Source organism: Callithrix jacchus, chromosome 13 (genome assembly GCF_049354715.1).
Source record: "Callithrix jacchus isolate 240 chromosome 13, calJac240_pri, whole genome shotgun sequence".
Taxonomy (NCBI): Eukaryota; Metazoa; Chordata; class Mammalia; order Primates; family Cebidae; genus Callithrix; species Callithrix jacchus.
This window is the reverse complement of record NC_133514.1, coordinates 109,741,842-109,761,110: the sequence shown is the minus strand read 5'-3', so window position 1 is coordinate 109,761,110 and position 19,269 is coordinate 109,741,842. Positions and strand designations below refer to the sequence as shown.

At 33.6% G+C, this 19,269-nt stretch overlaps 1 non-coding gene across 1 annotated transcript; it reads right to left on the bottom strand.

Moving 5' to 3' along the window:
• Positions 1-15,458: 15,458 nt before the first annotated feature.
• LOC118147013 (U6 spliceosomal RNA) lies at positions 15,459-15,560 on the bottom strand. The gene has a single exon (XR_004733195.1). It is a non-coding gene; the product is annotated as a U6 spliceosomal RNA (small nuclear RNA).
• Positions 15,561-19,269: the final 3,709 nt, after the last annotated feature.

Here is a 19,269-nt window from a genome sequence, read left to right as displayed (position 1 = left end):
TCAATGTACAAAAATCAGTATCATTTCTATACACCAGTAATGTTTTAGCTGAGAGCCAAGTCAAGAACACAATACCAACTTCAATAGCCACACGCAGAAAATGAAATGCCTGGGACTGTAGCTAATCAAGAAGATGAAGAACTATAAAACACTTCTGAAAGGAATGAGAGATGATGCATGCAAGTATAAAAATGTCCCATGTTCGTGGATTGGAAGAATCAATATCATTAAAATGGCCATACCACGCAAAGCAATTTAAAGATTCAACAGTCTTTTTATCAAATTACCTAACATAACTTTTCACAGAATTAAAAAAAAAAAAAACTATACTAAAATTTATAGGAAACCAAGGAAGAGCCCAAATAGCCAAAGCAATCCTAAGTAAAAAGAACAAAGCTGGGAGCATCACATTTCTCAACTTCAAATTTTACTACAAGCCTACAGTAAACAAAATAACATGGAACTGATACAAAAGCAGAAACATAGACGGGTGGAACAGGATAGAGAGCCCAGAAATAAAGTCACCCACGTACATCCATGCAGTCTTAGAAACATAGACGGGTGGAACAGGATAGAGAGCCCAGAAATGAAGTCACCCACGTACATCCATGCAGTCTTAGAAACATCGACGGGTGGAACAGGATAGAGATCCCAGAAATGAAGTCACCCACGTACATCCATGCAGTCTTAGAAACATCGACGGGTGGAACAGGATAGAGATCCCAGAAATGAAGTCACCCACTTACATCCATGCAGTCTTAGAAACATCGACGGGTGGAACAGGATAGAGAGCCCAGAAATGAAGTCACCCACGTACATCCATGCAGTCTTAGAAAAAATTGATAAAAATAAGCAATGGGAAAAAACTCCCACTTCAATAAATGAAGCGGGGGTAACTGACTCTCATGTGCAGAAGACTGAAACTGGACCCCTCCCTACCACAATATACAAAAATTAAGATGGATTAAAGATTTAAACGTAAAACTTTACATCATGTTTTCTATGTTAATTTCAAATGTGTCATATTGCTTGATATTAGTTTTTCAATGTAATATCATGCAGAAAAAGGCACAAATGAATTTCTACATATTTATATTGCCCCTTTATGAAGTACTTAGTCTTCATATCTAGAAAAAGAAGCTGCATCACTGAATGTCGGTGGAGATAAATAAATAGCAATCCATAGAATCTCCTTATTTCTTTTGAAATACAAAGTACAAATTATAATTTTCCAAAGTACTTTTCTAGAAGTTCTCTTTGAAAACTAAACCAGAGTTTCTAAAATTCTTTTACAAAATATTTTTACTAAAACATAATAGGAGAAGTTTGCAAATAGGACTTTCAATCATGACATAAAGAAAATACTGCCTTAATTCACTCTCCAGACAATAGATGAGAGTTAAATTTTCCTTCAAATAATTTGTAAGAACCTCAGGCTTACGTGCTTTGTCAATTTGCAAAACTGAAAGGACACTTTTAGAACCAATTTACTACATCAATATCTGGGATTTGTTATATTTGAAGTACATCACACAGAAGAGTGGCCCAAGTGTTTCCCTCTTGAAGTTTATAATTGATTGCATTCAAAGCCTCAGATGCATTCTTTAATATAACAAGCAGCCTTTCCTGAAAGATGCAACTTTAAAAATAAGTTCCAGTCATTTATCAGTTATTCCAAAACTAAGTAAATTGCTATTTTAAACTCAAAAATCATATTTAATAAAACTTCCTTTTGATAATCAAAGATAAACCATATTAAACAGGAGAAAACATAACCACACTTACCATGCACATCTTAAAGCATACTGTATCTAACTAAATCACATTATTTTTTTCTAAATAAAAACAAAACACGCAGTAAGTGTATTGCATTTTTCATTAATCATACAAATCAGTAGTCATAACACAGTTCATCTCAGAAATAGCTGAATGGTTTTTTTTTTTTTTTTGTACCATTGATCATGGGCAATAATCTTAATTGTGAATCTAAGATTGAAAGTAATTGAGGAATCCTTGTTTTTGGATTTGAGTACCTCACAAGATAAAAATCGCCATCCTTGGCTTGCCTTACAATTCTTTCTAGTTAGTGTTCCATTACTAGAAAATGACCAAGGGGAAGGTAGCCAAATGTATGAAATATTTGCTTAGATATTTTAATCATCTCCATTTTGCAGATGATGAATCTAAAGATCAAAGATAAACACATAATATATAGAAAGTCAGGCTAAAATTTCTGCTTCATGTATGCAACACCTGTATTTCATTAATTTGACCACATTGGGTATATATTTTTTTTCTGAAGCAAATAGATTAAATGTGTGTTTTTTTAAATTAGCCCTTGTAAATAACATTTATGTATGTCTTAAATTCTTTTAAACATACTTGTGTTATGTCAGTGCTATAATTTGATGAAGTCAAATACAATGTGTGTTTCATATTTTAATCTGTACAACACTAACATAGTACTTGATAGTGTACTTTACTCAACTGTTGAGTAATTGTATGCCTTTATCACCTGACCTTCAAGTGGAGTGTGTTTGTTTCTTCATTCGCATACCCAACTTTTACTCTTTTCCAACATGAAGAACCTTTAACATTTTAACGATTACCATCAAATTAGTCTGGTTGTAAAATATTGAAGCTATCTGCCATCTAGGCCACAAGTTATCAAAACAACTTAGGAGCATAACGTTTTTAATTAAAATTTGCATGATGTATATTGGCCATACTTTCCTGAATAAATATTTTCTATTTTAAATAGGAAAATTTGGCCTATCATAAATCCTATGTCTGAAAACCATGAAATTGTTGCAACAAATGTATTTTTTAAAATAAGGAGTGGTTTATACAATGATTCATATAAAATCAATTTATTTCTGTATTTTGTTTCAGTGAAGAAGAATCATACAACACTGATTTACTCATATAAAGAGTTGAGGGTACTAAAATATAATAGACTTCTGTAAAATTTAATATAAATTTAATTAAAAATTGATGCAAAAGCTTGGAAGAACTAGGATGCTTATTTTTTTATTGTGTATGTTTGTTTAAACATCACTATCAAACTGTAACAGTCTTATAGTTTATTATTAAGTGATGATTTTTAGTAGGTAATTTAGTAGATTATTCAACTAGTTTGAATTCTAATTCTAATTATTCAGCAGAATATTTTTTAAAATCTTAGTAGAAATTAAAATGTCTGTTAAAATACATGTGGTACTTCTGTGACTTTGTCATTCAAACTTTAAAAAAAATCCCTTCTTTGTGTTATCATAAGCTGTTTTACAAAACAATGCATTGATGTTTCAGTCATCTATTTAAAACTCTTTTAGCTTGTTGAACATCACCAAAGGCACCTCGAACATGCTGTAAAAATAGAAAAGCTATTTCTTACAATACCATCCTAGAATAATCAAACTTTGAGCCTAAAAAATTGCCCCAAAGTATGTTTGAGTCTTAACTGGAATAAATAGTGCAATGAGAAACATTGTTTTTGTGCAATACGGAAGAATAGTAGTGTACCATTCAATTTTTATCAGGTTTTTTTGTTGTAATAAATTATCTGCAGATCATATTGGTTTACATGCATGTATTTATAGCTTGGTCATGTGCAGGCTTTGCTGAGGTTCATGAGCTTGCTGCACATGTCTCACTGACATCATCAATACTGTCTAATGCAATTTTTTAATGATGGTGTTATTGAGGTATAATGGACATACCATAATTCACTTACTCTTTGGATTTGCACAATTCAATGATTTTTAGTATATTCACAGAGCTGCAAATCCATTACCATTAATTTTAAGATATTTTCATTCTCCAAAAAGAAAATCCTGTACTCATTACCAATCTCTCCCCATCCTTCTATGCCCAATCACCAGACCCTAAAAAAAATCTACATTGTGTTTTTAATATTAATAAATACTAATATTATGGACATTTCATACACATGAATTATGTGGCCATTTGTGACTGAAATTTTTCACTTACAATGTTTCCCTGGTTCATCTATGATATAGGACATTTCAGTACTTCATTCTTCTTTTTGAGTGAATTATATTTAACTCTGTGCTTGCATGTGTGTGTGTGTACATATCACTTTTTATTTATCCATTCCTGAGTTAAAAGAGAAAACACGTTTTATTCTTTGTTATAAACCAAGGAGTGGATTCACTGGATTATATGGTAACTGTGTTTAACCATTTATATTAGGTGCAAAAGTAATTGCAATTTTTGCAATTAAAATATTTTTAAAAATTGCAAAATCTGCAATTATCTTTGCACCAACCTATCACAAGCATTTTGAAGTGCTTGTACAGTTTTACAATTTGACCAATACAGTTTTACAATTTGACCAATAAATATGAAGGCTCCAATTTCCCCACAGTATTTTCTTCTGTTTTTTAACCAATCATGATATAAAATGCATTGCATTATGGTTTTGATTTGCATTTTCCCCGTTCTTGCTGCCCACTTGTATATCTTCTGTCAAAAAAAAATGTCTATTAAAATCATTTGCCTATTCATTAATTGACTTACTGGACACATGGTCTTTGTCCTTTATCAGACACATGATTTACAAACATAGTCTCCCTTATGTGAGTTATTTTCACTCTCCATGTGTTCTTTAAAGCAGTACAGTTTTTATTTAATGAATTTTATTTCATGTAATTTTTCTTCTGTTATTTGCCATTTTGGTGTCCTATCTAAGAAATATTTGCCAAATCTAAGATGAAGAAGATTTACATTTATGTTTTCTCCAAGGAGATTTATAGTTTTAGCTCTTATATTTAGATTACTGACACATTTTCAGTTAATTATTTTATGTGGTATGTTGTTGAAGTCAAACTACATGCTTTAACATGTGTATATCATGTCCTACCAGAATCATATTTGTAAATTATTTCTCTCCAGCATACCACATAAAAGGAAAACAAAACCATTAATCACAAAATTAAGTGTTTATATCTATCTGTATGCCAGAACCACAATGCTTGCCTTAATGTAATTTTTAGTAAATTGTAAAATTGGGAAGTGTGAGTCTTCCAACTTTGTTTTTCTTACTTAACACCATCTTGAGTATTCAGGACACCTTGTATTTCCATTAAAAAAGTAGTAGTCACTTGTCCATTGAACTGATAGTGTAGGTCAATTTGGAAAACATTCTTATCTTGAAAATACTAGATTTTCTAATCTATGAGTTAACGACATCTTTCTATTTCTCCAGACATTCTTTAAATTTTCAGTATTTTTACATTTTTAGTATACAATTTTTCTCTTATTTTAATAATTTATTCCTAGTTATTTATTTTCTTGATCCTACTGCAAATTATACTGTTAATTTAATTTTGGATTATTACTAGTGTATAGAAATGGAGGGCAATTGAATTTCTTCTGACTTTATGTACCATAACCTTGCTGACCTCATTCATTATTTTTAATAGGTTATTTTGTGCATTTCTGGGTATTTTCTATATATAAGATCATGTCACAAGCAAATATAGATAACATTACTTCTTAATCACCAATGTAGATACCTACATTTTCCCCTAACAGCCCTGGCAAAACCTTCAGCAAATATTGACAAAAAGTGGCAAAAGCAGATATTTTATTTTGTCAATGATACCAATGAAAAATTTTCAGTCTGTCATCATTAGGATGATAATAGTGGCAGATTTTTATAAATACCCTATATCAGACTGAGGAAGGCCCCTTCAATTTCTATTTTATTGAGTGATCTTTTTTTCATGAAAGTTTGCTGGAATTTGCCAAATGCTTTTCTGTATTTATTGAGATAATCATGTGAATGAGTCCTTTAACCTATTAGTATGATATATTATATTGATGGCTTTTAAAATAGTAGATTAACCTCGCATTCCTGGGTTAAAGCCTCAGGGAGTTAGGAAACACTCACTTATATTTTACATTTTGGAAGAGTTTGTGAAGAACTGTTGTTAATTCTCCTTTAAATGTTTGGTAGAATTTATCAGGAAAGCCATCTGGGCCTTGAGTTTTCTTTGTGAGATTTAAAAAAATAACTATTTCTATATTTGTATGTGCATAAATTTATTCATATTTTTAATTTTTAAATGAGTTTTTGCAGTTTATGTGTTTCTATGAATTTGTCCATTTTATCTAATCTACTTTTTGCATTAAACTGTTCAAAGTATTATTATATTGTCCTATTTAGTATTCTAAGATCAGGTGATGTCCCCTCTTTGATTCCTGACTTTAATCATTTTAGTCTTTTCTCTTGTTTTTCTTGGTCAATTTAGCTTAATTTTTATTAGTTTTGGTTTCGCTGATGTTCTCTCGTTATCTTTCTATTCTCTATTTCATTTATTTCTCCTCTGACATTTATTATTTTCTCTTTATGCTGTACTTGGGTTTTACTTTTTCTTCCTTAATGTTTTGTATGGTGGAATGTTAAGTTACTGATTTGAGGTTATCTTTTTTAATGCTGGCATTGAGAGCCTTAATTTTTATTTTGAGCATTGCTTTAGCTTCATCCCATAAGATGTGGTGTGTATTTCTGTTTTCATTAATCTCAAAAATTGCCGTAATTTCCCCAGTGATTTCTTCTTTGATTCGTTGGCTATTTAGAAATACACTGTTTACTTTTTATGTATTTGGGAAATTCACAAATTTCTTTCTGTTACTAACTTCTAATATCATTTCTTTTTACTCAGAGAGAGTAATGTGTACAATTTTAAACTTTTAAAATTCCTTGAGGCTTGTTACAATACCCTTACACACATTTTATCGTGAGGAATGTGACATGTGCACTAAAGAAAAATCTTGGATTCTTGCTGCTGTTGGGTGGAGTGTTACCTGTCAGGTCTTGCTGCTGTTGGGTGGAGTGTTACCTGTCAGGTCTTGCTGCTGTTGGGTGGAGTGTTACCTGTCAGGTCTTGCTGCTGTTGGGTGGAGTGTTACCTGTCAGGTCTTGCTGCTGTTGTGTGGAGTGTTACCTGTCAGGTCTTGCTGCTGTTGTGTGGAGTGTTACCTGTCAGGTCTTGCTGCTGTTGTGTGGAGTGTTACCTGTCAGGTCTTGCTGCTGTTGTGTGGAGTGTTACCTGTCAGGTCTTGCTGCTGTTGTGTGGAGTGTTACCTGTCAGGTCTTGCTGCTGTTGTGTGGAGTGTTACCTGTCAGGTCTTGCTGCTGTTGGGTGAAGTGTTACCTGTCAGGTCTTGCTGCTGTTGGGTGGAGTGTTACCTGTCAGGTCTTGCTGCTGTTGGGTGGAGTGTTACCTGTCAGGTCTTGCTGCTGTTGGGTGGAGTGTTACCTGTCAGGTCTTGCTGCTGTTGTGTGGAGTGTTACCTGTCAGGTCTTGCTGCTGTTGGGTGGAGTGTTACCTGTCAGGTAGTTTGTTCACAGTGTTATTTACATCATGTATTTCCTTTTTGATATTCTGCCTTGTTCTACTTGTCATTAAAAATGGGATTGGTATTTTAAAACAATTACTGTTTTTTTCCCTCTTTCTTCTTGTGTAGTTAATTCCCCTGATTCATTATGACATTATGTATTCTTTCTCATATGTGGTCACTGGAATTTGCTTGAACTATTACATTGTTTCGATAATGTTTAGACAGAGAGTTTCTTAAATGCCTTAAAGCTGTATGTCTCCGGGCCTTATTCAAAAGTGTGTGTGTGTGTGTGTGTGTGTGTGTGTGTGTGTGTAGGTAGGTAGGTATGCATGCATTTCTGGCTCATCTTTAACACTCCACTAGTTTTTAATTGCCTTACTTTTCAATTTCCTGGTGTATAGGCCATTGATAATAGCCACAGATGATATTCTGCACATTCTCAGGTATTTGTCATGCACACAGCTCTGCACACATACATGGCCTTCTAGATTGTCAGGAAAGTGTCTGGGTATTTTTTAAGTCCCCATATGCCCATAACTGTTTCCAGATTTTCTTTATAAATGTTTATGATTTCCCCCTGATTTTTTTAGATGGATTCCCAGGAAATAGGGCTGCTCACACTAAATAATTTCTGAGTTAGGTCAACTAAAGACAGTCCTGTGAATAAAAATTTTCCAGAAAACTTCCAGATAAACCAAATGGTGATAGTTTATTAGCTCATATAGTGACATATGAGTAGTTCCAACTGTTATATCTCTTTAGTGATAGCTAGGGTGCTCATTTTTACAATTACTCTGTTTTTGAGATGGTTGGTTTCAAGACTATCAGGGAACTGGTTAGGGGAGGGTGGAGAATGGCATCGGGCAAGATAGCATATCATAAAGCTGTTGTTACCAAGAATCAGCACTTTTTAAACACTAAATATTCCTCAGATTGTTACAAACATTTGAGTAATTTCCAGAGTTTTAAAAACCGTGGATGTTGCGATATTGTTTGCCAGAGTTCTTATTGCTTTTACAGAAGAGAGTATTTCTGGAAGTTCTTATTTTGGTCTGAAAAAGTACTTCCTATAATACATTATTAAATATGTTAACTTCTCATAAACACAACATAAATGCAATATATTGGCTGCACATAATGATTAATGGTATAAAAAATTATCAAGAATTTTCTCTCTGTCTCTTGCCCCCTACTCACATTCCCACCCACCCACTGAACTCATGAAAACATTTCTATACTTTCCAAAGTTAAAAATGGCCACAAACAGAAAAAGATAATGGATAAGACTTGCTTCTATTTGCACTGTAGTTGTTTAGTTACTTAATGTAGTCTTTTTTATCCAAATAACTTACAATTTCCAAGTGAAATGTGTGTGTTTGTCTTTATATGTTTTACAGCATATACATTTAAAACATATTGAAGACATGTGTAATTGACACACAGACACACACGAATGTGTGTGTGTGTATATATATGTGTGTGTTTATACATATATACAGATAGCAAGATGGATCAACATATATACACTTTAAGATGTATACGTATGTATTTCTATGTGTGGATATACCCATTTACCTATATATCTCTATGTATCAGTATCTACTTTTGTTAAGTGTAACTCTCTATTTTCAATGTGTTTCTAACATAAAAAAAGACCCAATAAAAATAGTAGATTAATTTTCAAATTTGGTAACATTTCAGGGTTACTAAACATTTCCTGTAACATTTTATTATCACCTTAATATAAAAATATTGAGCACAAAAGAGGATCTTTGTCTATCTCTGATAATTACGTTTATTGTAACATGACTGTAAACTATCACCAAGAAATTAATTTGTGGCAGAAACTCTATAATCTTATTTAACACTTTTATCTATGTACAGATTAGGTCCAGATTGTCATTAATTTATGATAAACTTATATCTGGCCTACTAAGGAAGGGGCATTGTTCTAAAATCAATTACATGTTTTAAGCAATTTATTTATCCCAGTATATCTATGAGAAGTGTGCTAGTATCATTCCTGTTTATAGGAGCAAATTTTACATTGTAATATTTTTATGTTACTTGCCCATCACCACACTAGCATGTAAAGTGTTGTTCATAATAATTTGCAATAAAGATAAATTATAACTCTTGCAAATATCAAAAGATTGCATGTCAAAGGTATTATTTAACTCATTAATGTGAATTCAGTAAAATGTCTGATCCTGTCAACAAGCATTTGAGATACTAGATATTTGTAGGCTATTTAATAAAGGAGTTAAACAAATTTTGCTGCATTAATCAACTGCTTAATATCCTACAGAGCTATAAGTCATAATATTTGGGAATATATTTTTCACCAGACAGAATTTATTTTAGTCTTCATTAGACAAATTTTTATAAGCTAACCTATGTCCTTATTAGTTTATAAAAGCCTTGTCAGCCGTAAGGTAATTAGCAATACTAAATTCATCCCTGCAAAACTTATAACAATAATTAAATGCAAAATAGTGTCAAACAAGAGTGTATGTATAAATAAATATATATTTAGGTGTTCCCACTCTATTAAATGTAACACCTGATATCTATAATTGTGAGGTAACTATACTGTCAAATCTACATGTTCTCAAGTTGGCTAACATCCCACAAAATAAATTATTTGCAATATTTCCCAGGATTTAGAAGTTATTAAAATAAACTTAAACTGCATTACATAAAGCTTGAAGTCTCTTGTAAATTCCGTTTTGAAATTTATTTGCCACTTATAAAGTAAAATATTTACGATTTTTTCTTTAATAAACCAGTATTTTGATCATTTTATGTATTACTGTTAAAAGTGTCTTTGTTGTACTCTCTTTTATACAATAGTAGTCACTTACTTGAAGATGAAGTGAAAGACCCGTCTTCCTGACATCAATGTCTATAAAACTAGGATAGCAAATGAAGACTAAATACTACCTTTCCCAGTGTTTGTGTTTGCCCTTTTGTAATTGGAGACAACTATGTCCATCTGTTCAGATACAGCTTATTCTTAAAATATCTCCATTGGTTACTACTAGTTAGAAAAACAAGGAATAGTCCCATTGAATGTAATCAATATTTAATTTGATCTACATTGATTTTTTTTTTAACCACAGTCTCTATATTTTTCCACGTTCTTTTCCATCTGCCCTGAACATAACAACCTCATCCCCTGTAGGACTCACATATGTTCTCTTGCATGCTCAGTTTCTGTTCCTATTTCTTTTCTAGTTTTTATAATTGTCTTGAACCCATTGGTTTCTCATAGAATCTCCTTCTTCCGTTCCTAGATCCTTGCAATGTGACTTTTGTCTCTACAATTTTCTAGACAATTTTTAGTATTCCAATATTATTTTCTTAACTGTTGACAGTTTTAAGGCAGTTGACTTTTTTTTTTTTTGAGACAGATAATTTTTTTTCTCCCTCTGTCACTTAGGTTAGAGTGCAGTAGCACAATCTAGGCTCACTGCAAGATCAACCTCCAGGGCTCAAGTGATCTTCCCACCCACGCCTCCCTAAGTAGCTGGAATCATAGGCATGCACCATGCCTGGCCTCTGATTTTATTATACTTGGCTACCGAGACACTTCTTTTACAGATTGTCCTTTTTAAGTAGTTTATTGGTTTATTTCTTTAAAAATTATTTTATTTTACTTTTTATTGGACCTCCTTTGTGTCTAGCTGGTCTTTAGGATTCTTGTTTCAAAATTCTTCCTTTCTAATATATACTCACTCTAAAAGAAATTGAATCCTCACTCTGGGCTTCATCAGAGGGTGAGGGGATTTGAATGAATTAATTTAGAAAAATATCAGTAGGTAACAAATTATTCAAAAAATTACAAGAAAAATCTGAAATCACTTTGGGATTACTCCTCCAGATGAATTAGTTTCTAATGTTTCACAGTTTGAGATTATAGGCTAAGCATTAAAGAATAAAGCTAGGCACAAAATTCAAAATAGAGTTATTAATCAATTATCATCATGAAGTCTGTTAAGTGACATATATGAATCCTGACTACATCTAAGGACTTTGCAGGTTTGATATTCTGAGTATTATACTCAGTTCAAGATATTACTTTCCCAATGGTACAAAATCCTTAGTTTTCTCTCAAGACTTAAGGTAGCTTTTTAATCTTTATTTTAATCTGCTTATAATCTTTAAACATGTATTTTATGTTATAGCTCCCATCTCAAATGAATATTAGCACAAGGAAATTGAATCAACTGACTAAGCCAGAGATCAGCATTTGGAAATCATATTTTTAAGAGTCATATATAATTAGATATTCTTCTTAATGTTTTATATCAATGCATTTTTATTATTCTGTTTTCCATTTACCAGTCTACATATTTCATTAATTTTCATTCATCCTTCATGATTTTTTTGACAGACAATTTATTAAATATGTGAATTCATACTGATATTGGAGAGGGGCAGGAAAGTGCTGGGTAGAGAAGGCAGGTCCCTGGCTAGGGCTCCACCCCATGAGGACAGGCACTCCTGCTTTCACGCCTAAATGTTGCCTTTTCCAAGACCATCCTGGCCCACCATGCACACATATTGTGCCTCTAAAAACCTGAGACCTTAGCGGGCAGACACACAGGAGGCCAAGCATTCAGAGAAGCGCATCAGTGGAAGAAGACACAAGCGCTGGACGCGAGAGGATGTGGAGGGAGGTGACCGGGAGCAGGCAGGTGGAAGAGCACACTGACAGATGTGGCAAGCAGGCAGACAGTCCACCAGCAGGACGAGATGGAGTCTGGTGGGGCCAATCGCAGAGCAGCCCAACTCCAGAGGAAAACCATCTCCCTTCTGGCTCCCCCATGGGTGAAGAGCTACTGCCACTCAATAAAACTGCCGCTCATTCTCCAAGCCATGTGTGATCTGATTCTTCTGGTTCACCAAAGCAAGAACCCTGGATACAGAAATCCCTCTGTCCTTGTGACAAGGCAGAGGGTCTAATTGAGCTGGTTAACCCAAGCCACCTATAGACCGCAAACTAAAAGCGCACCCTGTAACAAACGACCACTGGGGCTTCAGAAGCCGTACACATTCACCCCAGTCCCTGCCGTGGTGTTCGAGCTCCCAACCTGTCCATCTGTATGCTCCCCTACAGGTTTGAGCAGCGGGGCACTGAAGAAGGGAACCATTCCCAACACCATATGCCCTGTGAGGGGGACAAGGGACTCTTTTCCTGCTTCAATAAATAAGAATTAGAACTTTCAATTAGATTAAAAATTGGATGCATTTCAAATACATAAAACACGTTCAGTTTTGTATGTGACAATAATTATTCCTGATTTTAATGGCAAAGGAGATGACAAAACAGCATTGGTGGTAGAAGACTATTATGGCATTTTCCACTTGACATTATCCTAAGTGTATTAAATAAAAGAAACAATGTAATCATCTCAAGAAAGCTATGTAGCTAATACTAATTTAAAAATGAAAAAATAACTGATGTATAAAAAGTGGTCTATGTATGTTAGACAGACATTTTAATATGTTTAGTTTTTGTATAATTTAAACCATTTCGGATGCTATAGAAGGTACTCAGTGGAAAGAGACAAGAAAAATGGAAAGAAAAAAATTTGCCAATTAAAATAGAAGATTATTCTGCAGATAAAGAAAATATTCAGTTTTCTATTAGAGCTGGGCCATAATAAATGCATAACTAACTCAACTTTATTATTTAATTGTTTAGTAATATATTTCACAAATTTGGTAATAAGTATATATTATTTGCTAAAAGAAGAGAGTATGGAAAAATCAATTTACCTATCACATTTTTAGCATTTTGTTCAATATAAGCATTATTTAAAATATCTTATAGTATAAGCTAATTCGTAAGAAAGCAGAGGAAATTAAACAACCAACAACAACAAAAAAAAACTTTTCATTCTAAGTAGGAAATCTTTGCTTACTAAATCTTCTCACAAAACTCATTAGCATGTTACATCTCTGAGTAGCATGTGATGTGAAAATTTTCAACTTTCCATAACTCAGTGTTATCAGATAGAGTACTTTCACAATCCCAAAAACAGAAAAGGAAAATAGTAGCATATTTTGGAAACCCTGATATATAGATTAGCAGTTTTTATCTTATCATATTTGATAGTAATGCAATATTTGTTATGCTATGTTTTAGATTAAAAAAGTATTATTATTATTGCTTTTAGTTTTGGGGTACATGTGCAGGATGTGCAGGTATGTTATATAGGCAAACGTGCCATAGCGGTTTACTGCACCTGTAAACTCATCACCTAGGTATTAAGTTCAACATGCATTAGCCATCCTTTCTAAACTCTTCCTCCCCCGACTCCACCCAACAAGCCCCAGTGAGTGTTGTTCCCCTTCTTGTGTCTATGTGATCCCATCCTTCAGCTTCCACTTATAAGTCAGAACATAGGCTGTTTGGTTTTCTATTCCTACATTAGTTTGTTGAGGATAATGGCTTCCAGCTTTTTCCATGTCTCTGAAAAAGACACGATCTCTTTTCTTTTAATGGATGCATAAATTCCATGGTGTATATGTACCACATTTTCTTACACCAGTCTATCATTAATAGGCATTTGGGTTGATTCAATGTCCTTGCTATTGTGAATAGTACTGTAATGAACATATGTGTGCATGTGTCTTTGCAATAGAATGCTTTATACTCCTTTGGGTATATTACTCAGTAATGAGATCGCTGCGTCAAATGATATTTCTGTTTCTAGCTCTTTGAAGAATAACCACACTGTCCTCCACAGTGGTTGAACTAATTTACATTTCCACCTACAGTACAAAAGTGTTCCTATTTCTCCACAACCTTGCTAGCATCTGTTGTTTCTTGACTTTTTAATAATGGTCATTCTGGCTGCCATGAGATGATATCTCACTGTGGTTCTGATTTGCATTTCTCTAATGAAATGTTGAGTTTTTTTTTTTTTTTAAATTCAGGTTTGTTGGCTGCATGAATGTTTTCTTTTGAGAAGTGTCCGTTCCTGTCTTTCACCCACTTTTTAGTGGGGGTGTTTCTTTTTTTTTTTGTAAATTTGTTTGAGTTCCTTGTAGATTTTGCATATTAAATCTTTGTTGAATAGATAGCAAAAATTTTCTCCCCCTCTAGTTTGCTTGTTCACTCTGATGATACTTACTTTGCTGTGTAGAAGCTCTTATTAGATCGCATTTGTCAATTTTTGCTTTTTTTTTTTATCAATTGCTTTTGGCAATTTCATCATGAAATCTTTGCTTGTGCCTATGTCCTGAATGGTATTTCCTAGATTTTCTTTTCTTTTCTTTTCTTTTTTTCCCAGACTGGAGTGCAATGGCACGATCTTGGCTCACCGCAACCTCCGCCTTCTGGGTTCAAGCAATTCTCCTGCCTCAGCCTCCCGAGTAGCTGGGACTACAGGCGTGCACCACCATGCCCAGCTAATTTTTGTATTTTTAGTAGAGACGGGGTTTCACCTTGTTGACCAGGATGGTCTCGATCTCTTGACCTCATGATCCACCCGTCTCGGCCTCCCAAAGTGCTGGGATTACAGGCTTGAGCCACTGCGCCCGGCCTAGATTTTCTTCTAAGATTTTTTTATCGTTTTGGGTTTTACATTTAAGTATTTAATTCATCTTGAGTTAATTTTTTGTATTAGGTGTGAGGAAGAGGTACAGTTTCAATTTTCTCCAAATAGATAGCCAGTTATCCTAGCACCATTTGTCGAATAGGAAATCCTTTCCCCATTGCTTGTTGTTGTCAGGTTTGTTGAAGATCAGATGGTTGTGGATGTGCAATCTTATTTCTGAGTTCTCTATTCTGTTCCTTTGGTCTATGTGTCTATTTTTGTACCAGTGTCAGGCTGTTTTTGTCATTTTTACCCTTATAGTATAATTTGAAGTCCAGTAAGATGAAGCTTCCAAATTTATTCTTTTTGGTTAGGATTGTCTTCCCTATATGGGCTCTTTTTGTTACATATAAATTTTTAAATAGTTTTTATAAATTTTAAAATAGTTTATAATTTTGTGAAGAATCTAAATGGTAGTTTAATAGGAATAACATTAAATCTTTAAATTACTGTGGTAGTATGGCCATTTTTATGATATTGAAAAATATGGAACCTTCACAAATGTGCATGGCATCCCTGTGCAGGGGCCATGCTAATCTTCTCTGTATCAGTCCAATTTTAATATGCATGCTGCCTAAGTGATGTAATTTTTGTCTGGTTATTTTAATAATTTTTTTGGAAAATATTTCTTGTATCATTATTTTAATGCTTAAAAATGCATATTGCTGTTCATATTTTAACATGTGCAATCCAGTATTCTGCAATTTAATGCATAATAGGTTTAACATCTTTGTAATGGCGTGTCTGGTCATATCTCGTATATTTCATATATTTTCTTAAAAAGCACATGCAGATCCTTGAGTTAATTGTACATCCCAGTCCTTTGCTCATTATCACATAACCCCCATTAAGGTCCCTTTGGCTATTATAATTTCCCAGTGTCCCTATGGTTGACTAGTCTTTCTTCCACCACTCCCACTCCCCTTATAGAATGTCATTAAATATGTTTCCTGTACTCTATTTTATGTGTACATGTTTTAGGAAAATGTTTTGAGACTGTGCATATACTTTGTACTTATGAAAACTGTGCTGTATGTATCACTTTTTTCACTTGATGATGTGTTTTTAAGACACATATATGTTACTAAGGTAGCCATTTCCATAGCTGCTTGCTGTAATGTTCACTTGTCACTGTAAGCATCCACTGCTCTCTGTCCACTCTTCCTGTGATATCCACCTTGCTAGACTCAAGTCTCAGTCTCCAAACCAAGGAGAATCAAGTGATACCCTCAGGTGGAATCCTGTAAAAGCATATTTGGGTTGTGGTCCCAGGAGAAAACATGTTTACTATTTTCTTGTAAAAGTTCCAAGATTTAGAGTTACTGAGACCAAGGATATGCAGGTTTTAAGTCTTTGATGTATATTATACTGTTCCTGCAAATGCAAACTGATTTAAACTTCTCTAATAATATATAGACACTCACACTCCTAATGATACTAAATATGATGAATATTTTAAAATGTGAATTTTATAGTGATAAAATTAACTTGTTTTAATACTGTGTCCTTTAATTATATGTGATTTCGAATAATTTTTTATGATTAAAACAGCAAGTAGTATTTTTACATTGTGAATCAGTTGTCTATAAACTTTGCCTATTTTTTCCTGGCAGTATATAGTATTTTATTATTTTTCATTTATTTATAAATGCTATATTTTTGAGACTGTAACCTTCCTACATATATGTATATAAGTTTATTTTGAACTTAATATGGGATTTATGTGTGTTTTAAATAATTTATGTGTATTAAATAATTTTTATTTAATTAAATTATCAGGTTTTTTTTTTTTTTTTTTTTGAGACAGAGTTTCACTCTGTCACCAGGCACCAGGCTGGAGTGCAGTGGCACAATCTCAGCTCACTGCAACCTCCGCCTCCCAGGTTCAAGCAATTCTTCTACCTCAGCCTTCCAAGTAGCTGGGACTACAGGCGCATGCCACCACATCCAACTAATTTTTATATTTTTAGTAGAGACAGGGTTTCACCATGTTGGCCTGGATGGTCTCGATCTCCTGACCTCGTGATCTGCCTGCCTTGGTCTCCCAAAGTGCTAAGATTACAGGCTTGAGCCAGTGCCCAGACTAAATTATCAATTTTTAAAGATTTATGACTTTATCAATGTACCTACATATATTTTTAAGTAATATGTACACATTTACCTGTCTTCGAAAAACATAAACAATAAATCACTATAGAATTTTATTTGATGTATGCATCTAGGTTACTTCTTTTCTAAAGACTTATTTTTTATTATAGTTTATTAAACATGGATTCTAAATAAAGGTATGATTTTCTTTGGTCTTTCTTCTAGTATCAGAGTATTTAAATTACCCTACTTTTATATATGCAATATATAACATTGTACTTTAGAATGTAATGTGCTTCCTTGAAAGGCAATATATTGTAAAAAGACTTTCTTCATATTATTAGAAAACTTTCTGCTTCAATTTTCTATTGTATGTATGTTGCAAGATTAATATTGGATTATTTCATATGCATGGGCAAAAATCATATCTTTTGGCTTTATTTTCTAATTTTAATATCTAGCACACTATTTGACAATGTGTATTTGATAGCATGTTGTATAAGAACATTTAATCAATTGGCATGTAATCCTTTTTACTAATAAAATGCAGCAATCATTCACAATACATTATCCCGGAATTAAATGATTGAGGTAAAAAGTTGACAGAGACCTAAGGTTCAGAACTTGGTGGGCATTAGATTTATTCTCCATAAAGAAAAAACTTTTGAGGCTTGAATAGGTAATAATTGAATTAATTAATAAAATGTGACATGCTCTGATTTCCTTAAGAGACACTGTGGCTGCCATTTAGAATAGAAGAAGAGAGCCCCCGTAAGAGGCATTTGCTGTACTTTGTTGAATGGTGATTTGGAGTAGAACTGTCATCCAAAAAGTGGTGTGAATGCAATATATACTTGCTAGATTTCTGAGGAAAAAATAGTACCTTGAAAAGGATTTGCATGTATAGAGATAAGAGTCAAAGATATCTCCATAGCTTTGTTTTTAGCAGCTGGAACAGAAGAACATTTACAACTTTTGAAATAGAGAAGTTTAAGAGAGGAACTTTTCAAGCTATGCAAAAACAAGTTAGATTTTAGGATTTTGAGCTTTCGATGTTTCTAATACATCAGCGTAGAGGTAATAATTGGACAGAAAACCTCAAATTCAGGGAAGAGTTCTGAGATAGTGTTATTTGGTTGTTGTTGTACCACAGATGGCTGGATTGTCAAAGCAGATGCACGAGGAAAATGGATCTTGTTCAACATCAAACTTCCCCAATGATTAGTGAAAGATATAAACAAAATGCAGGGACATTGCAGTCTTACAACATTAGTCTTTCAAATAGCCTCAAAGCCAACAGATACAGCTTCCAAAATGAAATAAAACAAAACAGCACAACACAAAACAAAGCTAATCTAGACTCGTTCCTGCCCTGCAATGAGTTTTGATTTTGGAGAAACCGAAAGCCATATGTGTCTGTAACAATTTCTCTTGGAGAAAGTAGCTTTAATTTGAGTTTTCTTGGTTTCCATACTTGATTGCTCACATAAGTAGACAATCTATGTGGCCAACTAGCATTCTCCAGCCAGTTTGGTCCTTTAAGTCTCTAAGTTCCAAGTATTTTCAATGATCAATATAGACAAACATTCTTAGAAGATAAGATAGAAGGTTAGAAGGTTCTTCTCAGATATCTTTCTGGGATAAATCCCAATGCCCTGTTTCTACTTAGATATTTTTGAGGTCAGCATTGCCACCTCTGTGCCAGGAGGAAGGGAAGTAGCTGCAGACCTGTTGCTCACCCTTTTCTTCCCAGAGTCATCAGCATGCAGATAGTATTTGAAGCAATGAGATTGTGTAGACCCACATGGAATGTTCATATTTCCTACCAAAGCAAGAGAGTAGGTGCCACTTATTTTTAGTCCACTTGCAGTGAATGTTATCCACGTGGAGAGTACGGAGCACTGAATTCAATAAGGCTTGGCATTTGCAAAATGAATGCATGGAAGGGGAATGTAGACTTAAATGTGTGTGCATATGTATGTGGATGTGTGTGTGTGTGTGTGAAGTTATAGTAGGGTCGGAGGAGGGAATGAGAAAATATCAAGCAATAAACTGCTACTAATTATCTTTGCTTACTTGCTCATCACAAATTCTGGATATCAGAGACCTAAATACGTCAAGGGACCTAAAGGAAGAGAAAGAACAACAAAACACACTTATACTGTCATTAGGTTTGGGGGGAAAATCTTTTCTTTCATGAGAC